Source organism: Euwallacea fornicatus, chromosome 2 (assembly GCF_040115645.1).
Source record: "Euwallacea fornicatus isolate EFF26 chromosome 2, ASM4011564v1, whole genome shotgun sequence".
Classification (NCBI taxonomy): Eukaryota; Metazoa; Arthropoda; class Insecta; order Coleoptera; family Curculionidae; genus Euwallacea; species Euwallacea fornicatus.
In genome coordinates, this window is record NC_089542.1 from 2,633,558 (window position 1) to 2,660,509 (window position 26,952).

A 26,952-nucleotide genomic window follows, 5' to 3' on the forward strand; every position below is an offset into this window, starting at 1 on the left:
TTCAAGGGAATTTCAAAGAGGAGGTCAAATGGAACGTTTGTTTGTTAGGTGTTTTTTTTCGATAATTATTGAATCGCCCGATTTGAAATTTTATAGAGCTGTTGTTATCTATAACAGCTGAAAAGTATTAATTTTTTAAAAATATTTATTAATCGTTAAGTAATGGCGGCTTAAAATCCACATGTTCAAAATCTGTGGGATTCTGATAAAGTTGGTAAAATCATCTACCACAAAATTTCGTGGATTCATGGAAACACATTTTGCATAAAAATAAAGAGTTATGAAAATTTCTCGAATTACAAAAAAGGCAAAGAATCAACAAAGGGTATGTTTTCTTAAAAAATTATTATAGGTAATTTTTGATAGCATTACAAAAAAGGAATTATTTTACGGGTTCATACAAAGGCTAATGACTTGAGGAACATTCCCTTAAAATTTGAGTGAAGTCGGTCGAGTAGTTTTCGAGTTATCGTGTACCGCGTGCGAAATTTCGGATTTCGAGAAAAATAGGTTTAAGACAGAGAAACGCCAAATGTAATCGTCCAAACCTTCATTGGCCTTTTGTGAGTGACCTCCTAAACACATTTCAGGTATATTTTCCCTTGAAAACTCCTTATAAATCGGCAAAATGCTAATTAGCACATCTTGATGAACAAGAAGTAGGTGGTTGTATTCTTCCGATTTGAGCCTCTTTACTGGTTGCTCGCTCCTGTCGATCTAACATCATAGCATTTTTGGTAAGAAATAATAGAGAAGGAAACCAGAAATCGGAGTCACAGTTTTCCTGTTTCTGTTTCTAAAATTCTAAGAAAAACATTTTCAAAAAAATATTCCATACGTATTTCTAGTTTTAATCAGAAAAACTTACCTTCCGAATTCAGTCACATCCCCATCTTTTTCACACACGTTGAATCCAAATTGGTACATGAAATTTTCATCAGATTTGTAGAAAACATAAAGAAACGGGCAAGTTTGCACTAACGTCAGAGAACAGTGTCGGAAGTGTCTCTTTTATTTTTGTTTTCCAACTTCTAAAGGATTTATTAGTCCATGATTTACTTATTGGCGTATGTATTTCATTTCGATTATTCCAAGTTTGATTTTTTCTCAGGTAGTGAAAGAAAAAAACCAAATTAATAAATAATATAAATATACACGAACAGGAAAATTTAAAGGAGCAAAACGTAAATGTAGTTTACTTATAAATTTTATTATTTTATGGACCGTATCTAGAGCTTTGTATGCTGAAGTCACGGATTTATGCTGTTCTACGTGGAAGGAGGAAGAGTTCCATTGCTTGAGGAATGGGACAGATTGTCGCAAGAATTACTCGATGGCCTCATCAGAAGTACGGGAAGACGAATGACTGCATTTGAAAGGGCTCGAGGCAGCAACACACGCCATTGAAGCAAAAAAGAAATTGCATTAATTGATTAAAGAAATACAAAAAATACAACAAAATTAATTTGTTTACAACTAGTATTTTGTTCAAGTATGACACCTTCGAGTTTTTTTTTTCTGCATCAGGTTTCACGTGGAACAATTTTTGTAAAGTACATTTCAAACACTTCATTCATGAAGAAATTATAGGAAAAATATTAACATTACGTGTAGTCTTTAGCAAATCATTATATTTTACGTGTGTTCTTTTAAATTTCCCGGTGATTGTATCATCTTTGCCAGTGAGTTTTTAAGAGGCTAAGCAGTCTCTTAAGAACTATGGACAAAACGTAAATTTAGTGCCACGATTGAGTAAGGAACAGTGGCGTGCCCATTTCCGCTCTGAAAATAGACAATAATTCCGTTTCGGCGCGAATTGAACGTGACGGCATTACAAATCGTGCAAATTGCAGTACTATTAAATTATCTCCAGAAGTCTTCGTTGAGAAATTCATAGAGCCATTTTAATATTATAATCAAGTTTAAGTCAATTTCTGTTTGCATCTCATAGTCAGATTTTCTCCAGAGGTTTGAAGAAGAGGTTTCTTCGCCTACCTAATTCAATAACTGGGGATTAATGTGGGACGATGAAATTTCTTTTAGATTTTCCAACATTTGTGAAGTACGTTAAATTAGCTGTCTTATACAAAAATTTGTTCAAATATTTTTTTTCTGAATGCATCAAAATGTTGAATCGACAATTGGAGAAGAATTTAGGTAACCAAAAATCGAGTTTTGGAAAATTTCATGTTCCTATATTTCATGCTTAAAAATTCCTACAAAAAAAGACGATAATCCTCACCAACAGGTCCGAAATCAGATATCTTAGCTCGTCGCACCAGGTGACGACAGAAATTCCTCGTTTCCTCACGTTATTGTTATCTACGATCGGTAAACATGAAACTCTGACAAGTGGTGGATGTACGAGGAAAATTAATTAGAAGTTGCCCAGATTTCTCGTTTAAATTTCAATTAGATAACCCTAAGGAAGTCAGCCTTCCGGGATTGTGGCTTTCCGAGGGAAAACTTATTATTTGATGTTTACTTGAATCTGTTTAGGGAACTAAGCCCCTATTACATTAACGTGGAATTGACAGGTGGGTTTAATATTGTTGTGTTTAAAAGTGGAATTTCTTTGATAAATAATGGGAAAGTTGAATTTAGCATAGGGTGTCAAGGGATTAACTAACCGTGGTGGTGGCCGAGAAATTAAAGTTGTTTGAATTGGAGAAAATCGATAGAATAATTGCCGAGCTAAATCGACGCCAGGAGAGTGAAAATTTTGGTCAAAGAAATTATAGAATTTTGAATCGAACCTGTAATTTAATTTAAATTCCGGATTTACGAGGTGCACTTGTAAAATTGCCCTCCCCTCACCAAACTTCTTGAATCTAATTTGGTTTACAAGCGCTGAAGTTACAAATTGAGTCTGTAATATTGCAGAGACACCGTGAGCAGTGGGTTTGTATTATCTCTTTAAGAATTGGTCGAACCTTGAAGCTTTTTATTAAATCTGAAAAAGTTGTCTCTTTTCTTTTAACCTCATTGTACTGGTTATTTACCTATTGCATTATTACTGATATTTTCTTCGAGAAATGGTAGAATTTAAATTTGAATATAGGAAATCAGATAATTTAAATTCTGTACATGTCAAAAGCACAAGGCTTCTCAATTAAAAAATACAATGCTTTTAAGGTAGGCGAACCTAGAGGGTTACTAAAAGCCAACTGAATGGGATTTAAACACTGAATTCCAGAAGAGCATAACGCTATTAAATTAAAAATTACTCATGAAAATATATGGGCTCCTATTTACTATACTAGTGCAGTAGGGTTTAGGGGAGGAATTGCACATAGGACTTTAAAATTAAATATAAGATCTTTACCTTATTATGCTCGTCGAATGTGAGTTTATGATGAATCCGGTTTGATAATTGGTTCATATCGAAGCTTCAAGTTCTCCTCACTAAATTCGTCGATTCTAGTGATTTCTTATTATCTGCCATCCTGTATCTTGACTCACGAATAGTACATTTGTTGTAAGAAGATGTATGTTAAAGTTGTAAAGCAGTTGCTAGATTGGAGCAATTATGTTAAAAGAATTTTCTATTATCGTTGAATTTGTGTGAGTTTTTTAAAATGCAGCCCTGCACAAATGCCGTGTAGTCAATTTCTTTTGCAACTTACAAGGGTTTTACTAGTGGTGACGCAACTGATATAGAATAGATCTAAATCCTTTCAGAGCCTCTCAACTTTAGTGCCAAATTTCACTCCCGGTGGCAAATTAAATTTATTCTCCTGTAAATTACTAGATTGCATAACTCCTTGCCTGTCTTTCCCTTCAATCTCTAATAGAAAATGTCCGATATTGGTATTAGAGTATTCAATAAAGAGTGGCTATATTTATCATGACAATAAACCAAACGGTGACCACATTAAAAAGCTTGATAGCTCAAGGACGTCTAGAAAATATGTTTTGGCATTATAGGGGTTTAGTATCGGTCAGGGGTTATTGGTATCTGATAGAAACGAGTTAAGTTTCTAGAGGTATCTGTAGGAAACGCTACTAAGAATTTATTGTTTTAAGTTAGTAGAATTCTTGTCCTAAGATCCGATAAACTCTACTCCTCTACTTTTAATTAAATATATATAAATATTTATATGACAAAGCATCTTTCCTGGTTTTGCTAATTTTTTTTACTTCCAGGCCTAAACAAAACCTCTATATTAAAACACCGTCTTTCATAAACCTCCGCTGCCTTCTCGAAACTAATCCCTCGGGCCTTACAATGAGCCTAATCTCAACTTTTAATTAACAAAATGCTTCATTATGAAATACACGTAGAGCATAAACTTGATTACATCCAATATTTACTTAATTAGAGTAACTAAATTGCCTTTTGTTACCGAACAATGAATCACGGTGTGTGATTTGCTCAAATAAATATTAAATCCTGTATGGCTTTTGGGATCCCACATTTTGGTTAATGTTGTTCTCTATTTGTTATGTTTTAATGTAATTATTAACATAAATTATTTTAAGTATGTTGTTTAGTCGAATTGCAACAATTTATTTGGCATTTCGTGGGAGAGTTTTTTCACTATTAATTTGGTGAAGAAACATTTTTATTACAGAATTTTATGGTGCTGTAAAAAATTCAATAGTTTTGCGAAAATGATAATTCTCTAGAACGTAACTGTAATATTGAAAACCAAGCAAACACTTTTTCCTTAAGAGTTCTGTATAGAAGAAATTTGATTAAAAAATATGATATTTTTGTCAGCCCTGTACTAGCACAACGTGTGGAAATTTCAAATACCTTATACAATAAGGGAAGAATGAGTTCATCTGACGGTTGTGCGCTTTACAAAATCAGTATAGTCCTTCTAAGCAAGTTTTATTCTAAAAGTGATCTTGAATTTCGCTCGCAACGTTTCAATGGAAACTTAATTTATTAAGGTTCACTGGCATTGTTGTATTGTATTGAGCGACGAGGGCCGTGAATTTCCTAACTTAATTTTTGATGATCTGCTCGAAAAATTCGTATTACTTCACGTTTACTGTAGTGAGAACTCTTAAAAAAACAAATATTTTTAATTAATTCAGTAAGTTTGCTCATCAAACATTTAAATTATTCGTTTTGTTTGATAAGTCCCATTTTAAATGTAGCGTTAACAATTTGCATTTAAGAAAATAAATATTTTTGGAACTCAAAAACTGCATTACAAAATTTACGTTTAGGTTCATCTTAATGGTTCAATTACGTTTAAACCGTTTTGCATGGGACTCATTTAAAACCGAAGGAACGTCACGACTCGCATGCGGCAATGCTCCATGTTGTTGCCAAATAATATTTAAATAGACTTTTAAGGATAATTAATTGAAACGATTTTGTATTTCATTTCGAAGAAACCCTAGACATCATTGCCCTGTTAGTGACATATTATAAAATATGGGTCCCATAATACAGTTATTTATATTTCTGTAACTAATATGCATTGAAACTTATTCATGAAATTTAAAATTTTCCTTAGATTGTCAAATAAATAAATCTTACGGCAACCAGATGATTAAGATGTGGTGCATATTGCTTCCCCTATTCATAATTTTTTATGAGTCATACTGTTGTCTCTTTCTTGATTACATAAAAGAGCAATTCTTTCTGTTTTACAGTTAAAATTCGAACTGGGAAATATAAAATGGAATAAACTTTATAGCTGTTTATCCAATAAAGGTTTTGATTAAGGAGATTCATAACTAACAAAGTGGACACTAATACTCAAAATTGTCATTTTGAGAATAATTTGTTAAAATTGCACAATGAAACAGACGTATGAGGGAAAAGAGTTTGTTAATTTGTATTTAATACGTATTAAATTTTTGTTTTTAACTGAAATATATCAAATATGTTAATCTGCAATAAAAAAAATTTACACAAATATTCCAATATATTCTTAAATTGTGTAAATTTTTTTCCTATAAATGTTTATATTAAATAAAAACTTCACATAAAATTCCCCTAGATTTCGAGGAACACCGGATATCATATGACCCCATTAATATATGCCTCTATTCAGTTACAGTCAATTTTATTAATAGTTCATTTTTAGGGCCTATAAAGAAAGCAATTTATTTAAAAGGTGTTACAGGAAACGGTCCTTTAAACTAACGTTTTCCATTGCAAATTCTAGAGCCAATGTTGGCAGTACGTGGCTAATGGACCTCGTTTTGTCCAAGCGATTCATCTAAAATGCTGATGTCATCCTGGGGCTTTGTTACCGAGAGCTAAGGTTTCAGGGTTAAATATAGTAATCTATTATATTAAACATTTTGCGGCGATTTAGTGCCCGGTTGTTGAACATGTGAGCAGGCTTTATGTCTGGTCTTAAAAAAACTGAAGTATGTGATTATCTTCGCGGGGATTGTCGAGCAAATTGAGGAATTAATGACTTCATTTCCTCCCTGTGAAACATAATCTATTTCCCGTGTTAGCAAATAGTGTTTATATATTCGGTTCATTCGCATCGGTAGGTGTGCTTTCAGCTTTTCTCTCGGGCTGCCTAATACTAATTGAATCTCCTGTTCTTGTGTACATTTTCCTGACTAGTCTCATGAGTGTAAACACTGGGAATATCATGGAAAATTCAAGTGAAAGAATATCGACTGCACCTTCGATGCTCTCGAGATCGTTCATATCTTGAAGTCATACCCCCACGTGTCACCTTTCGTGCCGCTCCGCCTTACTACTTAAATAATTATTTATGCGGTGAGGAAAAGGCGAATTCTCCTTCTTCATATCGTTAAATGTATAACTTGGTGTGAACAAGGTACTTGTTTACTTCGGTTATTACCATGCCAGTATCGATAAAGCATTAACGTATATAACGGAAATAGCAGATATAGGAAAATGGTTATTTTATTAGGGAAGTTCTGAAAACTGTTTATGTTGAAACGTCAACATCTATTAGCGTAATTTCTTTATTTATTTGAATTAATGTAGCATGAAATTATTGAACTAAAATGTTTTAATTATTGAATTAAAATGCCTTCCAAAATACCTCAAATTAATCATTTCGATACGCTCTATAAGTCTGAGCATGCCGGTATGTAATATATCTATTAGTTTTTGAGATATGTGGTCACCGTCATACGTTTTTTTGTAAATAAAATTTGCTAACTCGGTTGACGAACGGTGGCGCAGTGCCCTGGACCGAACAATAAATTCCAACTAATGGTTAAATGGGCGAAATGGTAAAATGATAAAAAAAGCGCGCCGCTACTGAAACAAAGTGGCCAAATAGCTTATATAGAAAATGTGAAAAACCTAACGCAATTTAATGACAATCGGGTTTAAAATTTAAAAATCAAGAAATATAACTGGATAAGAAAAATTCCGCTCCTAAAATAGAATTCATTGCGATTCCATTAAAATTAAACAGTGGCCTACTAAAATCATTTCTCCACAAAACGGGAAAATTACTCAACTTATGTTATAAGTAGTGCGATATATGGCTCTAATTAATAAAATTCAGAAAATAAATTATATGCTCAAATTAAGGATAACAACTTTCTTGATGTAATTACTGCCTACTTCTGAAGCAAAAGCGAAGCGCGACTGGAATCAGAAATTAAACAGGGGCATATGTAAAGAGTCTCTAAGTCGAAAGAAATTTTAGTTTGAATTTCCCAGACATGTGTCAGAAAGGGGGACGAAGAAAGGTACCGAATTGCCTAACAAATTGGCCCCTTGAAAATACATGAAATTAACGTCAGGAAAACAAGGTTCAAATATTTCTTTCAGTTTTCGAGATACGCGGTTTCGGGGTTGATGAATTTTGATAGACATTCTTAACGCGAGAACCCTCAGCTACGAGTTGTAGCTGATTCAACTTGATACAAAGAAAATAGTGATATTGAGCCTCTTAATTTTCACAAGAGAATTTTCAGACTTATTTATATCCCGATGCTCATTTTCTCTGAGCTGTAGTAACAAAATCCTTAATCCGAATATTTTAATAAATGTAAACTTGTTGAGGCGACGGAGTCCTCTCACGACTACCTCCAGCCAGTAAATTGGAGATTTAGAACTTTGCCTCAGGGTTGAGTTGATTTCCCTCCCTTCTTGTAGATTAGTCTTTTTTCCCGGGAATCGATTTTCGTTTTGCTCGTGAAACATTGAAACAAAACAAATTCCTTGTGAATTTATATGTAAATTAAAACCAAAGTAAGCGGAATATCTTGGAGCCTGGGAAATTTATTTCTTTGAAAAACAGGTTTTATTACTAAAAAGATTCCTTTGGCTCGACCTGCAAAGCCATAAAAGCCATTTTTATTCACCTTAAGGAGAAGGGTCTTTGCATGAAAGCGGGCAAATGAAAGTAAATTATTAAGTAGATCAAAACCGACTGACGGTTTCACGTTGAAAGCCGCAAACTCAGCTCTAATCAAATTTACTCGGTACAATGAAGGAGATTTTGTAATTGTTTTTGAGCTTGTTCTACATTTTAGTGGACAATAAGGCCCTTCGTGCTCTCGCGCTCTATCGTTAAAGAGTAATTTAGACCTTAAGCACCGTTATTGGCCCCACTAGAGAACAAAACGCTAACGAGGCAGTTCAGGTGGTTGTTATTATTTCAGAAGGTAGATTAAATATAGAGCTGGAGTCCGAACGTAGAGTTGCCATTTTGAAATCGATTTTACCTTTGAAAGAAATAATGCCAGACCCAGGTAGAACCGTATTAATGCTGCCTGAAATTTGTTGGATGGCGAAAAAATTAATAGTTGGTCTGCTGATGAATTTTTGGAATAAATAATTCCTAAAGAAATGTGTATCGCCATATATTTTATTGTGGAAAGTTCCAGCTGTCTAAACGTATTCGTTATAGCAAATAAAATTTAGACTCAGTAATCTCCCTATTATTATGCATAAACAGTAAATTCTGCTCAGTTCGGTCAAAATTGTGTACAGCTTGTCTGTTCTTACAGCTTAAAATTTCCTTTTCGTATATTTTGCTCTTATTTCTCTTTTTCAGTATTGTTTCAGTTTGCTGTTGATTTTCGCCCTTCAATTTACCATTTACGCCCTTTCGCTGTAAGTTCTTCTCACTGTTTTCTTACTTCTTCAAATTTACGAGTATCTTGTCTTCATGCCGCTTTCCTATCAACAAAAGTGATGGTTTCCATCCTTGCAAAATCAGGTCGAAAAACTGTTCGAGCAAATTACATCCTCGCGTTTGCATTATCGCTGAATTAAATGGTTTCCGCTTGTCTTCCTATCAAACAGGCCTGCGAAGTAATAATGCTTCCTTTGTGAGATAATAACATCATTTATCAGCTTGATGCACGCTGTTAATTTAAACACGGCACTTGTTTTTCACCTCCACTTTTTTCGATGGGGAGAAAATAGACCACGTTCGTTATGTAAAACTCGATAATATGTGTCGTTTATCTCCTCTATATAATATAGAGTGCTTTCGTAAAGCGTGGAATACATTCATGAATATTGAAACTGGCATGTTTTGGAGAAAATCTTCGGACACGTCGATTCGGTTTTCAAAAAAACAGTTTTTTTAAGATTGATTACCGTCATGACGTCATCGCTGTGCGAGGTATGACGTTATCAACCATTTGTTATATATGACAACCCCCTTTTTTCATTTACAACAGTAAAGAGCATATTTTTTTCCTATAAGGATGAACCGTAAAAAATTTGGGGGAGAGGGGGGGGGGGGAGCGGGGGCGGGGTTCACGTAAAACATTTTTTCAGAAAAGTGACATTGCCTGAACACAAAATTTGCAAAAAAATTAAACAAATTATCAAATACGATGGTCAAAGTGAACTCTCTTCATTGCGCGACAATAAACAAGACAGCAAATAAATTCCTCTCGAACGTTGTTGATGATCTCTGGAGTTGTAAGTCGCATTTCTTCACAAATCCGTCTTTTTAAACTGTCCAAATTTAAGAGCACAGTAGAACACACTTTGCTTTTTACATATGCCCGTAAAAAATAATCGAGGGGCGTCAGGACAGGAGAACGGGCTGGCCAATCTACAGTTCCTCTTCGTCCTATCCAACAATTTGGGGAATATTCGTATAAGTATACTCGCGCCGGTACTGCATAATGAATGCCTTATGTAACCTCCTCATTTCCTTACAATTTATACTTCAAAAAATGTGCCCTTCAATATTTTGAATAAATAACCGGGGATGAGATTTAAAATACGTTCGATGACTTCATATATTGGACGGCGATGACGTCATCGAGATGACCAATATCTTGAAAAATTGGTTAGAAAAACTCAATTGATGTTTCCAAGAATTTGTTCCAAAAAATGTTAATTTTAGTCTAAAGGCATTTACCAAGACTAAAGATATTTACTTTATACTGTACGAAGGTACTGTATAAATCAGACTTCAGTACAGCTATTTAAACTCCCACCCGTCATCTTTGATTGGCGGGATGATTAATTCACGTATATCATGATATTAATAATTCCCGCAAAACATCAATTTCTTACCCACAACGTCACTAATTCAATAGCGTAACCTTCATGAAGCACTGCGACAACCCTCTGATAAAAATGACATATTTCTGCATTCTTTCTGGAAAACTTTAGAGACCTCGGGGTTGAAATAATGCTAACCGAGGGATAGGAATATCGCAGCTTTGATTTATGTTTCCACATAAAGGCCATTGTGTCGACAAATAATGTTTTGTAAAGAGTTTTTCCTTGAGTGTTGAAATATCGAAGGACACAAGCAGGGCCAATGAAAAATTGCTTTTTCTGATTTGGTCGTTAAGCGCCAAATCTGCTTCCAAGGGATGTTTAACAGAACATTTATCATTCGGTGCGTTATTTAGTTTAATTTCTTTGTGGTCTGAGAGTAAAGTTTCGCAGTAATATTATTTCGAACACAAAATTTGTCAAAGTTTTTTTGAGGGCTTAATGTGATTAGCACGATGAGAAGAAAAGTTTCCTTGCGGAGCACCTGGGATTAATCTCTTGTATAATTAAGCTAGTTTTTGGGGGGATCTGCCAACGTAGATATTACTAATTTATTCGCTGAAATGAAGCCCTTTTTCTTTTGGGTAATTTACTTCTTTCTCCTTTGCCATTTTTTTTTAAAGAGCTCATGGAAAAGACAGCATTGAGGTTTAGACAATCTTAGAATTGTTTGAAGGAGCTTTCTCAGCTTTACAACAAACCTAGTGAGTTATGAGGATAATTTTCGTAATGAGTTCCATTTCCGGTCTCACCTTAGGAGATCGATAGGCGACTGTTCTCGGAATTTTTGTGAAAACGCTCACCTTGGAGACTTAATCTCGCAATAGATGGGTAAGCATTTGGAATGGCACTTAGTAAAATTAAGTCGTATTTTAATTCAATTTTCTGGAAACCCAGGAAGATGCACGATGATTGAGAAAATTGCAATGCAGGGGTGTTAAAACTCATTTCATTTTCAAGGTACAGATGTTCGTGAACAGCTCAGAAATAACTTAAATTATTCGAGTAAAATTTTATTGAGGATGCCGTTTTCGAGCATAGAAATGTCTAAAGGTTACACATAGTGGTGAAAAAGGAATTGGCCTCAATGATCAAACTGAATCAATAAAAGCATTAAGCGTCACTTTTTTCATATCAAAAACCTCTACGTATTGCCAAATGCTTTTAAAATAGGAATTATCGTGAGCATCTCTTTGTCTGGAGTGATAGTAAAATAAAATTTTTAAATAGTGAAACAAGAACAGCTTGCACTATTTTGGACATGAAATTAAATGGTGCTAAAGGAAATTTAATTAAAAATTGTTGGCAAGCATATGCCCTTTTTCGCATTAAAATTCGTGGCTGAAGCTGTGGTAATTTCACTAAGTTTTCTAACAATGAATGCAACATTGCTCAAAAATTTCCATTCGCCCTCAAAAAGGCGCTAACACAATATCTGCAATATCTGTTCTATCGGCCTTTTCGAGGATTCTTGAGAGGGTCGTTTACAAAGGGATTATGAGTTATGAAAGTTGCTTCAATATGTTCAAGGATTATAAATTCGGTTCTTAATTCAGAAAGTGAGCCCATGTCGAAGGACGTTCCTTTGATCTTACAAAAACTTGCGATATAGTCGACATATATCTTAAACTTGACCTGCTGTAGTCAAAAAGAAACCCCATTGGCGCTAATTCAGACATACTAAATGAGAGGAAGCAAATTGTAAACATAAATAATTGTTATTTAATTCCTAATGGTGTAAAAAATTATTTCACAGAGATCCATTTTGAACCCTATCTTGTCGTTGTTATAATCAAATCATTGGTGTCACAGATTTGATTTGGGTCTCACCTGCCAATATGTTAACGATACTTATGTGATTTTTTCCTCTACTGATCATCACAAATAAGACTGCCTTATAATGTAAAATAAAGGATTTATTAACATCTTTCACTTTCAATTTTACCTCCACTGGCCTTGTTACAATTCTCCAAGTTTCTCCACCATTCTCGATCTATAAGTTTAATAATACATTTAGATATGGAAAGGTTTGGAAAAATCCCCTCGAATACACCTTAAAATTTCTTTAACTTTTTTGGCGACGGCCCACTTAGAAAAAAGACATATTTATTACACGATCAATTTCTCGTAAAATGGGAACATAAGTGCAGTCTCAGGATTCCTATCCCCGGCCAAGTAAAATATGGCATTTTAGTTCGTATACAGGGTTGTGCAAATCTCCTCTATCATTGTTGATTTTATACGATAAATAAGTATACATAAATATTTCATCCCCTAAAGTGACAGACTATTACGACAATGTTTGCTGGCCGTGTTTGCATAAGGGGAGCGCCCAAAAAAGCGGCATTCCTCACATCTTTGACGAGATTTATAGTCTGCTGGCTCTGACTCTGAAAGAGCGGAAACTCACATAAAAATATGATGGTGCCTCTTACGGAGAAATCTATTTTTAAAAACACGACAGGTAATTTATTTCTACATTTACCCTGATGCATATCGATTGACCCTCACAACTTCATTAGGTATGATATATACCTTCTTTATTTGTAAAGGAAGAGAAACTTATATAGTGCTTGATAAAAGTATTGCAACACATTTATAACTTTCATAAAGCCGATATCTTTTTGAAAATTCTTCAAAACGCATAATTTTATATAAAAAAAAGGCATTTAAATAATTATTATCAATATTGAAATTATTCACCTCCACCTATCTATTCTTACTGACGTTTGTTTTTAAATGGAAAAGTACTGCGGTATATCAAGCGAAAGGTAATTCAATAAGGGATAAAATGGTATACTCAGGACTAAAATTGGATTTACAGTTTACTTAAACGATAAAATTATTAGACATAAAATACGGCAATTCACTATTAACAAAATGAAAATTTCTTCAATAAATGCTCAAATTATGCTTCAGTAACAATTCAGTAATGACTCGGCCGTTTGTAGAACTCTTTTATGCACTTATCAATTGTTGCTACAAGTTTCATTAATTTGAAGTGTGTTCGAATTCCAAGACGTGAATTATCTAAAATGTATGGTCTATTTTTGTAAATGGAATATTTATAGTGACCCCACAAAAAAAAATCGAGGGACACCAGATCTGGAGGTCATGGCGGTTATTTTATATCTGAATATTTTTCTTCAAAATGAGACGCACCTCTTTGCGACTTCTATACCCTGAAAAGATTAAAATTTCAATTCGTTCCTCCTCAGTTAACGCATCCAGTTTTACGATGATCTAATTGTAGTAGATGCTTAATAATTGAATTCAATTACTCGTGAATATTTTTAAACCCAAAATATTCTGTACCTAAAAAAATTATTTACATTCAAGACTACTTGGAATTTCTACGTTTTATCGTCATTTTTTCACCCTCTTTCAAAGCGAAATAACAATGGATTGTCTACCTAGGGAGCAAAGGTTAAAATCTTAAATGTTTTTATGAGATGGGGTTTGTTTTATTTTTTTTTATGGAATCTGTACATCCAAATTTTGTTCTAAGCGTTCCGTTGCATCTTTTATTGAATTAGCTGTCTTTCATATATATTAAAATGAGAACGTTTCCACCTGAAAATAAAAGGTTAACAGGGGGAGCTGTATAGGAGTGAAAAATTTGAACAGCGAAGATAATACGTTAAATGGCTTTTTTAAATAATAGTATACGTGTTTAAACTTTCTTTTTAATCGGATTTATGAAAGTTATAAACGTATTGCGATACTTTTTATGTGCTCTGTGTGTATAAAAACCCATCCACCTGGAAGCAACAAGCGACAACATTTGTTGTTCCACTTCCAGCAATTATTCGACGCACAACTGTACAGTATTGTATTATATATCGTACATAATTGTGGATTGTATTGTGTACCGGAAATAATATCTATTCAGACTAGAAAGGCCTAAAAAAGTGGTAACTATGTGGATATTTATTTAATAGCCCGCATCTATGGCACAATTTTATTGCAATCAACACATAGTTTATGAAAATGGACACTTTTATTTCTACGTGGATAAGATTTCAGTCAAGTGAAATTCAGTCAAGTTGTTGAAATTAGATTATTGATAAGCTACGTGGAAACATAAAATGAGTGCGGTTTTAAAAAGAGCTGATTCAAGCGAGATACCGTTATATTATTCTCTGAAGCAATTTACAACATTTTAAATAAAAGTCACCTATCTATGCTCTAGCCAAATAGACAAATAAACAAACTTTAGAGCACGCGAGCGAAAAATGCAAATGAAGGTATAGGGCTCCACAGCCTTTTCCTGGATTAAACTTTGGCAATTTAGTGGCGTCAGTCCACCGGAGATTATCAATTAATTACTGCCACAATTCAGCCTGAACCGGTAACTCCCAGGAAATATATCCTTCCAGTTATGTAGTTAAACGGACTTATAAAACTCCTAATCGCCGTCTAGTTAGTACTATAGCCCTAAACTAAACCTCTGGGATAAATAGGAATAAATGGCCTACGTTGGGTTATTTCGTGTATTAAATATTCATCCTTGATATTAAATATTAAACAGGGACTGGCATAGAAACCTTGAGGGACTAATCTACTGCTAGTAACGCTTCCGGTAATTCGGACACATAATGAAACCTCTGCATGATGTCATTTTTATTACTTAGGTCTCATGTATAAATCTGTTTGGTCCGCATTAATACATTTTTACCCTAAAATGTTTGCAAAGTAATTAATTTTGACGGGGTAGTTCTTAATGTTATAGCGTTGGATAAATTGTTACATTAAACAACACTTTTTCGGAGTTAACATTTTTGCTTGCTTCCAACCATTGGACTCCCTTGATGATGAGGGTCAAACGTGGATGTCACAGTGTGTTTCCCTTGGAACATTAGTTATACAGGAGCTTTTTCGCTGCTATGCACATGGAGTTTTAGTCAGTGCAAGGAAGAGGTTATTAGGCAATTAATAAATGCGAGGGAGACAGGTCTAAAGAGACCTTATTTTTGAATTGATGCGTTCTAAAATCCCATTTATAACGTGGTATTTGTAGACGCAAGGCTACATTAAAATTTTCCATGAAATTTCTTCTCCAAGAATGCATTTAAATTTGCATGCATGCGCGTAATTTGCGTCCTATGAAGTCACATAAAACCACATTCACCCTCGGATTAAGGCATACTGCCAGAGAAACACCAGAAGCGGAGAACTAAGTGTCAAAATGGCATTCGCACTACTTCATTGGTCCACCGTCGCTGGGCACTGACTAAAGAGGGCGCTGTTAGCGGAACCACGATTTTAAAAATGCGCTCGTACGGGTAGTTCCAATAAAATGTCTTTATTTTTCTATTTTAATTGCGAAATATAACCCATTTGTTACAATACCACATATTTAATGTATTTTACCAAAACTAGTGCATAATAAAATATAGAACAGGTGAATAAATATAATTCCGTCATATCTGGTTATGTGATGATGAAATTTTCGTTTATAAATGACTCCTATTGGGTCTGTTAAAATGTCTGTTACTATTGGGTAGTTTGTCGGCATAGTTATTTTGATAACCATAAACCGTCTGGCGGGAAAATAGTAGATATTGAAATCGTTTCATTTCCAAATACATCAAATTATAATATAAATTCACAGATAAATTCGAGAGGAAGGAGGAAGAAGAGAATAGTTTCGGAAAGATAGAAAGAAATGAAGGTTAAAAGAGGAATTTAAAATGTTACGTTCTGTTGTCATACTGAACCATTAAGTTTTTTAATTTAAAAATTTTCCTTCCACATGTGCTTTTTCTCAAGTTTCGAAGCGAAAACTGACGGTAACGAAATTTCAGTTGCGAACGTAGCTGTTATTTGCTGAATGTTCCAGAAGAATGAAAAAAGGCAGTTCACCAACAATCTGGTCAGCTCCCGTTGATAGTTAAGTGTGGTTCTTTGTATTCTTGTTTTTTCAAATAAGTTGTTTATGTTGTGAAGTATGGGTTGCAATTACCTTTTGTTTCCCAAATCTCACATTTTTCCACATTGTTAACGGAATATCCGCACATAAGGCGCAAATTCCGCGACATTGTACACAGGAAATATAAAAAGGTTGCTCGGGTTCAGAATCAAAATTGCAAACGCGGCAATGACAAATGTCATCCAAATCCAACGACCAATCAATATCATTGCCAGACAAAGATGGCGTGATGTTGAAATGAAATTTCCAAGTTCCGATCGCTGCACTATCTAGGCGAAAGGCAACTACGGTTCAACGGAGCTGTCTATACTGGCACAACGATATGCAGAACAAGGACAACAGTAATTGTCAAAAGCCAACCTATTCGGTGATTTCGTTTTCCGTCGCTACTGGCCTTATCGCGTGTCAACGACGCTAGTCGATAGTTGAAAATGGAAGGGGAAATGGTAGTCTGTCTCCCTCGCACTTATCAATCGCCTAATTACTTTACGTTTGTACTTACTAAAACTGCATGTAAGAAAGGTACTATATTTGAAGTCATCTTTCACCTACATTTTTAATAATGTACCATTTTAATAATTAAAATTGTAGTTTCATTGCAGAAAAATTCAGGCGTATCTTTCCCAACCAATTTCCTGTTGATCAGCACCTTCGGATGACCTTTGCTCCTATATATAGATCGTCTTCGCGAATCATGGAAGTTTTACTTTCACAGGTTGTCCCGAACTAGTCAGTTCGATTTATGTAATGATGGCAAATGGGGACATTTAGAACATGCAGTTAGCACTTTCACTAAACTGATTATTTGATCTTAAATTAAGATAACCTTGGAAATACCTACAATATCAATTATAACTGCCCTGCGACTGATTTCGCTGTGAAATGCCATTAATAATCTGGGATCTGTGCTGCTTCCATCATTCCGGCCATATGTTCCTAATTGGATAAATGACCTCTCTCTCTGGAAATATGGCGGTCGTCCATTTTGACTAAATCACGTTTGCTTAACTTTGCATCGAATTAAATAATGACATTTTGCTAAATCTGTATTTTTGGACACGAAGATCATAAAGCGCATGAAAAATTAGTTTTGCAAGACTGTACGAAGAGTGGCGCACCATGACAAACATTATACTCAAGCCTGAACTAATTGGTAAAATTAAGGGTCAGATATACCCAGTGGCGCATCACGATCGGGGCAAGGGTGCTTACCCAAAAAATAAAATGAACCGAATTAACTGCCTGCGACATAAAAAATAATTTGAATCTTAAACATTATAGAGTGTTTTAAAAAATTTCTAATCATCTTTTCGAAGTGTGAAGCAATGACGTTCCAGCGCGAAATAGTGACGTATGTTGAAAAAACTTCGAGGGTGTTTTTCAACAACCCTAAACTAAATTCAGAGTCACATTTTGATAAAATCGGAATAATAAATGATCAGAAACTAGCAACCTCCTCGAGTTAAATCCCGCCTTCAAATGACTGGACCTCCAAACACTGTTTGCTCTCCACAATGCAGCTCACAAAGCCCCTGAAAAACTAAAATTCTGCACATGATCAGATTTATGGACCTCTGGCACCGACGTGTGGAAAAGGAAATCGAAAACAAGAGTATGAGGATTCCTTTTAGGGGAAACTGTATATCCCGAAACGCGGCAGGTAATATACGGTGCCTTCTTGGGGTAATGCGTATCGATTCGGAAGATATGTGTGCAAAATTAAAAATCTAGGAAAATAGCAAGAAACATAAATCCCTACATCGTATATTTTCGTATATCCGTTCAGAAGTTGTAAAATTCCCAGACCGCATGTTGTGCGTTACTACATGTTAGATGCCCAAAATAATAGCAGGATTCGCAATAATAAATAGACACATTTGGGTTGTTCCCTCCATTAAAAAAAATACGTTTACCCTTAGCATTCAATATTAAATAGGGCTTCAAAAAAGTTAAATTTGAATGTTTAGAAAAATCTCCTGTTGTGAAAATTGCTGTCGTCAGACTTCATTTAGGGTTGATTCTAAAGGGTCAAAAGTTAAAAAACGAAACATACCTTTTCTAAGTTTTTAAGCTATTTTTCTGGCTTTGCCAATTATGCAGGACTAACTAGAGCTTAGCAATTCCTTATAATATAACCGGAATTCCGTATGATTCCCACCACTGGTTACACTTTTGCGTGTTAAAGGCGACAGTAGCTTTCGAGACACGCATACACAGTACTGTGTTTAAAAGCAATATTCGGGCTTGAATAGCTATGTTCCAAAATGGATTAATCATCATTAAGCTATTGAAAGCGGCGGGTTCCATGGGTGAATATATGACTATAAATTGCTTGCCATAAATTTGTTCAGATTAGTTGAAAACTAAAAACAGTATACGTCCTGAATCTTGAGTGTCGAGGTCATCCCAGAAACAGTGCCAAGGACATGGGAACGCAGTTTTACCTGTTCTAACATGCGAACGAGTCCCCAGGTCTCCATCAGGGAGTCGGGAAAGCATTTTAATCATAATGAATTATGACGTATACATTTTTTTAGCTGAATTATGAGATGACGCTGAAAATAGGATCAGTTCAAACGCTGAACAAATTCGATTATCTATGATGGAGGTTGTAACGAACTGCAGCTAGCTACAGTGGAAAAGACAAATAAGAGAACAAATTTTACTATTGGAAATAGCATAGTTAGTAACTTGAAGAGCTGTATCAACTAACACTAAGATGAAGAGTCACAAAATTTAGAATTTTTTGGTATTACTTTTACTGTTATACAGGGTCTCATGCATTGATAGGTGGAAAGGCCGGTAATCGTAAATTTCTTATGCAAAATAATTAGGTTTTCCTTAAGGATTTTTTTCTTTGGTGCCTTGTAGTTAGAACACCGGGTGTTGTAGTTAGAAAAAAAAATTTGTTAATAACTTGCGTGTTTCTTAACATATTTTAATGAAATTTTGCAGTGATGTCTAATTAGATAAGGTACATATTTCCTGTGATTTGGGTAAAAAGATTTGGAGAAACGATGGGAAAAAGGGGGATCGTGTACACGTTTTTCCCCAACTTTCATTTAAATTAGTTATTTCTTCATCTTGATTTCTTCGTTTTTTTATTAAAATTTTTATTTACAACTTACTTCAAAAAGTACTTCAGGTTATTTCGCCTCAATATGTGGCTTTCATTTTCTGTTTAATTAATTAACCCCACAGGAAGACATTTTACAAATTGTTCATAGCAATCGGAGTATTAGCACCAGAATGATCGCTTTTCAAATGGAAAATCAAGACATTAGTAAATGCAACGCACACCAAGTACTAAAACGGTAATCATGCGTATTTTGGAACTACGTTCTCCATATAAATAAAGAGTGGAAGACACATATTGGGGGTCAATAAGCTAAAATATCTTCTAAAGTAAGCTGTAAATCAAAATTTTAGAAATAAGAACAAATCCAGATAAAGAAACAGCTAATTTGATTAATTAAGAAAATGAGCTATTGGCGCATGCAATAAAAAGTTGGGGAGAAAGACATGTACATGATCCCCCACATTCCTCATTGTTCTTCCAAATTTTTTTAACTAAGTCATAGCAAATGTGCGTCTAATCGAACTATACTTCCATGCAAAACTTCTTTAAAATATGTTAAGAAACACCTAAGTTAATAACAAAAGTAATTTTTTTACTAACTTGAACGTCTTGTGTAATGAATATAAAGCGCTAATGAAAAAAGTACGATAAGGAAAATCTAATTTTTATCGCATAAGAAATCTCCAGTTAGCGGATTGGCCTACTAATACGAGACATCCTGTAGATCTCGATGCTGTGAACTTGAACGTGGTAGTCGTTTGATTCCGAATTGTCTGTATGTGTTAATTTATTATGTCTCTAGAAACATAGTTGTAATTTCAGGAATGCGACGTTATGACAATTTTATTGCCAGTAATTTCTCTGACGAGCATATTACTGCTAGATACAGCGAAACCTCTTGCTCTAGATTTCTGTAATTTCAGATGCGACTAAACCTTATGGGAAGCCTGGAGGAATCAATTTTAATCAAAGCAGAAACGTCTGTATAGCTACAATCTTTGTTATGACTGACATGTGGGTCCTGTAAATTGAAATTGATATAGGTCCGAAGGCGCTTTGTAAAATAGTAAAACAGTCCAATATGTTAAGACCTTTAGGGGACAATAAACATCACTCGAAAAAGTTACTTTTGGTCGTGTAATAAACCCAATTTTTCAATCCCAACTTCGTCCTTATTAGCCCATTACTTCTCATATAAACATCGCCCAACTACACTAACAAAACATTATATTACAATCAAGTATGAGAACAATAATAATTCAACTAAACTGGGGCATAATAAGCATGCCTGAAGACTACGCAAATATGATATATGACTGCTCTACATATTCAGGTCTATGGTAATTATTCATACGCTCTGTGGAGATATGAATTACTTTGGGTGTGATTTATTATAGAATTTTTTAGGATTAAGGCCATATAATCATTGACCATTTTGTATCATGTTTGTAGTGATAACTTACTTTGAACGTATTTAATGAGGTGTTTTTGTTTACCAGGTGCCAGTAAGTATCCTAAAAAGTGGGTGAGTTCAAACAACATTTAAAAGTTAGAACCCTGACTAGGTTCCGTTGTTTGGCAGTTTAGTTCTCCCTCCTTTAACATTCTTCATTTTTGTGTACTGGGGTGATTATAATCTGCTCCCTCGCTGCTACTAAAAACCTATTTAAATGCATGAAAATAGCCGAAAGTCAATATTTGTTCAAGAGCATATAGTCTGCGGACCTGGAATACCATAATCAGTCTGCTTGCCACACATCGTAAGAGATTTCCATTATATGTAAAATGAGAGCAGATTATAGGCCCCAGGATCTATTGCTAACCTTCAACTTTCTTCTCTCCCATGTAGAAATACAGATGTGCTTTCAAAGCCTCTTTCAGATGAAGTAACATGAAGCAAATCTGTGTTTAAAGAAAAAGCAAACTTAAATAAGCAACTTATAGCTTACGAGTATTCTTTCTGAGATATTAGAAAAACTGTTTACAGCATTACAAGACCATGCAATATTGTGAGTAGTTGTAGAAACTACTGGAGCTCTTGTTACTGCCTGCAATAATTTTAAGACTTTTAGGCATGGAGCATTACATTTAGCTTGAGATTATGCATGTTCATTTTTTTTCAGGATCTTATAGGATTTCCAGGTAGATTTGGAGAGGCCGTAAACTTCTACTAAATCCGCGAAACAGTCCACACTTTTAGTTTCCTCTGGAAGAGAAACTTGGAAGATCAATAGCTCCCAATGCTGGAGCTCAAACTTTGAAATCAGCGCTGTTTGCCATATAATTTATTTACCGAAACCAGACGGCTTCCCACTTCCCTAAACAAGCGCTTATTCCAGGATTAGCTATTTTCCAGAGTAATTATCACTGCTGCCTCTGTGTCCTTTCCTGAAATTGTTTGTCTGGATTTAGTGAGATTAATTTCAGTGTTGCGTTTTAAGGTGGAAATATATGAAGTGTCCCAGTTCGTTAGACGGCTGGCATGGAATATTGTGCAAGAAATTGGATCATTATCTCTATATAATCTTAATTAATCCTGATTAATTTCTGGATGAGTTATTTAATAATACAGAATAATTTGTCCAGATTGCAAGAAATGGAAATATTGAGGCTCGTTGATGCCGTAAAGTTCCTTTCATGATCTAGGTAAGGAAGGCATCGTTTTCCCATGTTTTTTCCACACCTCCCAAGCAACTATTGTACATACTAAATGGTGAAGGCTGTCTAGGGGATTAAAAAAATTTTTTTAAATTTTTAAATTATCAAAAATCTGCAGATGTAGACAACGGTTATTAAGTTTTAACTCATCATTGTTCAGATGGTTTTTTTCCTGTTTTTTGGTGAAAGAAAAATTTTTGCATAAAAAATTTTGAAACAATACGAAATTACATAAATTTGTAAATTGGCCCACTCGAAGATAAAAAAGAGTACATACTCACTGCTTGCCCATATTACTAGTAAAGGGATTCTAAAATAGTTGCAACTATGTTGAACGAATAGGAGTCACGTGGGAACACGACTGAATCTTGGCAGCGACGGAGAGGCGAGACAAACAAGTCAAGTTATTCGAGTTTACCTTAACCTAGATAGTCAGTTTTTTTTGTTGAAAGGTCTGGAGATAAGTGGAAACAAGTCGAATCTGCACTAGTGATAGAGAGGTCTAGATCTGTACAGGAAAATTTTTGAGTTTATGCTAAACGGCCAAAGATATGTGAAAACAGTAGTACCAGCGGTGCAGAAAATGTCATCGAACGACATTTCACTTCCATATAGTGCAATTCCCCATGGGTTCGTACTGTCATCCACAGCAATGGGGTAAAAAATAAACATACGGAGGCCGTTTCAAGTACTAAGATGCAGAGAAAAATTTTTCTATTTCTTATTCATATGAGTTATTTCCCTCGTCTATTCGTGTTCGCCGTCTAATATACTATTTTGTTATACACCACGATGTTAGCTGTTTATTTCCTAATGGTTTAATGCTCGAATTTATGGTCTTCTCTCTCTACAAGAACATCCCGAAAGGCCCTTAAACATAACTGTTGCTTCAATAAGTGTATTATAATTTATTCGAGGAGCAGAGGCTTACAGAGGCATAATTACAAATAGGTACTTTGTTATGTAAATTCTTACTTTCATTATCCTGGCTGCAGAAGATATTATTTTACACGTTCTATCATTCACTCAGGGGGCATAATAATACCACCTAACATCTCCTATAATGCCTTAAATATTTCATATTTCCAAACTGCAGGGCTTACAAACTTCAGCCATAAACTTGAAGCCGAATTACCAGTGAACGTACTTAAGTTTTATTGTTGTTGTTTAAAGAGGGAACGAACTGTGGAATGCCGACGGAAGTTTTAAAGTTTTTAGGAACAAGTGCGATAAGCAAATCACCTTGACTGAGTCAACAACACGTCAGGGTAAAATAATCCTTTAATCCCACAAAAGAGTCTTCAAAGTTCCGCTTCAAAAGTCGCGAAAGAATGTCTGGAATAGTTTCCAGACATTTTCGAAAGGCTTTCCGAGAACAGCTAAACTTCTAGCTTTCAGGAGCGAGGTCCAAAAGGAAAGCCGAACGAACAACAAGCGGGATGGAAAAGTTTTTCGTATATTTTCCAGCTGAGAAGATTCTATTAAAATCGAAGTTTGAGAGGACAATGTTAAGATGATATCATGCTACTAAAATTGCTTCGTTGCAGCCATTTATTGATCTCGTCTTTTAGAAGTTATTACATCCAGAATATGAAGAAACAGATCGATAAAGACCACGAATTTTCCAATTTTGCTTCTTCGACGTTTCCAGAAAAATTATTACAAAGAAGCACTCAAAAGCCCCAAATGAGAGTCCCTGGAAATATGACCTAAGGTAGCGTTTTTAATTTAAATTTCTCGGTCCCCTTTTATACCTTTATCTGCTATTCATTATTATTTGTTCAGAGTCTCTAATCTGCTTTTTCCAGAAAACTCGTACTTACGGACTCGATCTTAAACGCAAACATTTATCTTTATTTCATGGTCCTTTGTTGATTCTATTAAAAAAATTCCCCCTCATCCGTTTTGAATATTACCCCGAAGGAATGAGGTCAAATATTATTATTCGTGTTTTCAAGGGAACGGCCGGAGTTATCTGTGTTGGATGCAGGCATCACAGAGAAAATTTAGTTTTCTTTAAATTACGAATATAAAGTACCGATATAAATTAATTACAATTCGAAAAAAATTATTTCGACCGTAGCGAAATACGTGGGAGCACACCTTAAGCTTATAGATCTTCAATAAACGCAATTGAAGCTTGTGTCAAGATCTAAGATATAAACGTCGATTGCGAGTGATGACTAGCTGCTTTCTGGAAAGAATCTGGAAATAGCTGCAAACATGACGGAGTAATTCCTTTCGTGGAGAAATTCACAATTCCATCGAAATCCTCCAGGTTTTTGTCTAGACCTAAATCCTAAGTTGAATTGTCTAGAGATACGTGGGAATACGACTGAGACAGCCAGATGAAACAGGACCAATAGATGGACGCAGCTTTGTTAAGTCGTTTGTTCTCTCAAGAGTTATACGAGATTAAATCAATGTTTATGATATTTCCGTGTCATTTTCCAATTCGATTATTTCCTGAAAGTTGTTAGAGTTCAAATTGAACAGCCATGTATTCCTTGCGAATTTTACCTACGGCAAATAGGGGAGGAAAAAATTGCTAAAGTTGTGTTTGTAATAAAACAAATATTGCGTTTCGTTTGAGGACTGAGAATTTCATTCACTGCACTTTTCCGTGAAAAAGCGCTTAAAATCCAATTTAAACTGTATCTGAAAAGGCTTTTACTAAATTCGTGAGCGGGCATGTTAAACATGCCCTTTCTCCGGAAACTGTTTACTGGATAAGACATTTTTCCAGTCGGCAGCAATAATCTGAAACAACGAAGAGTTCATTAACTCAATTCGGTACGTATCGAATTCCTAACGATCAAAACGTGAGCAACAGAATCATATCTCATAAAAGCTGGTAAAAACGTGTCGCTCTTAAGCGGGCTCGCGTATTCCATCTTTATACTTTCGGGCAAAACCGAGCCGTTGTGAAAAATATATCAGGCTATTTTTCCTGGCGTCGAAATAACACTTTTCCTTTAATAGCCCGACATATTTTCGCAATGAGAAGAGAAGAAAGAGACCGGAAAATGGCAATATTCGAGAGGGGAATGAGCAATACATCATGCTTTGTTGTAATGCCGTTCCAAATGCAATCCTTGTTGCATAAGTCTTTATGAATATTGAAATATTATTTTTCTTTTCGTTATGTACAAGCAGCAAAACCTGTTATTTATTTGCGACGTATATGATTGTATAAACGAATCCTTAAATAAAAGGTAGGTTTTTGCTTAAAAGTGTAAGCTCTAAAACCATCCGCGTGGATATTTGTAGTATGCAAAGCTGGTCAGTTTTACGGTCCATATATCCGAAAAACAACAACAAACAAAAAACAAATTCGGAAACTTATGGAAGATATTCTCATTCTCGAAATGTTGTAAAATATTTTATCGAGTAGCCAATACAAATCTAATACGTTCGCCGATTATGTAAATCACTAATAGGCCCATTCGATATTTCAAATGGAAATATTTGCGCATCATAGCAATTAGAGTGGCCCGCCGTATCGTCTGACCTTACCCCTATGGACTTTTTTACGACGCTATCTGAAACGCGGGGAGTATTTGAATAAGACCAACAATCTAGAATAGTTGAAAAATAAAATTACTCGGGAGGCTCAACAAATACGTCTTCAAATGACAAAAAAGTTCTTGAAGAATTTTGAATTGGCGACTGGCCCCATGTCAGATTAGTTCAGGTTAGGGCTGGGCCCCAACCAGAGAAGGCAAGGGAATCCCCGGTCGAGCATGTACAAAGCATGGCACGGAAAGCGAAAGGAGTTCCCAACGCAAAGTGGAAGGGAATCCCTAGCGGAACACTGAACGTGTCCGTGGACCAGAGAAGCACTTACCACTGACTGAAAGAATGCCTAAGGGCGGTTACCAGACGAACGCATAGCAAAGACGGAAGGTTATAGTTGGAAGGCGTTTTCTTCGGGGATGAAGCCCACACAATGCGGTAGCCAGAACAACAGTCCGGGTCCCTATAAAGGTTTCCTCCTCTGCAAAAAAAAATAATGAAATAAATTTAGAGTTAGGTCAACAGGGCACAATTCCAACATGTCAAAAACCGTTAAACTTAAACTTGGATGTGTTGCATGAAATATGTTTAGAATTCTTCAAAGAACTGAAAAATGTCATAATATACATGGGGTGTCATAAGAGAACAATGGAAAAGTACATTTATGTACTGAAAGAATAATCCTGTATACATATCTGTTGCGGCACAAATACACAATAAAAAACAATATTTTCCCGTGTATTTCCTTCAATTCTTAACGAAGGTATACGGGATGTTTGGTCCTCTACGTGTAGGTAGAACATAGACGTAAACTGAAGTCAGTGGTAACCCACAACTGATATTATCAGCTAGAACTTTTGCAACTTTAAGCAAAATTGCCAAAAGCGTCTCAGTAGTCGGTAGCAGGATTTGCATTTATTTAGTTGTAGCATAGTCAAATTCGACGATAGTTAGATTTTTATTTTTTGATTATAGTTTTATTTCCAAAAAAGTTCCCAAAAGCAAGAGCCTGGAAGTGTGTTAATGGTCCTTTGAATAGGAAGTCCTAAAAATAGCATTTCCTAAATATCTTGGACGTTATTCAAGCTATATGGATTAAGTATGAGAACAGGAAAAAGAGAAGTTCTGGAAAATTTTAATCCAGAATTAGGACTGCTGACTGACGTTAACTGTGCTTTTAAAAATTGACTTGAAAAGTGTTATTTTCTCGCAAACGGTGCATCCTATAGGTTTCCATCAAAAGGATTTTTCCATAAACAAGTCTAAAGAATCTGTTTTGGCTATTAAAATATATAGTACTCCAAAACAAAATTAGATTGT

General features: G+C 35.0%; 1 protein-coding gene across 6 annotated transcripts in view; it reads left to right on the plus strand.

Moving 5' to 3' along the window:
* Positions 1-26,952, plus strand: part of NaCP60E (Na channel protein 60E) — a 74,512-nt gene that overhangs the window by 14,892 nt on the left and 32,668 nt on the right. The window lies entirely within an intron of this gene.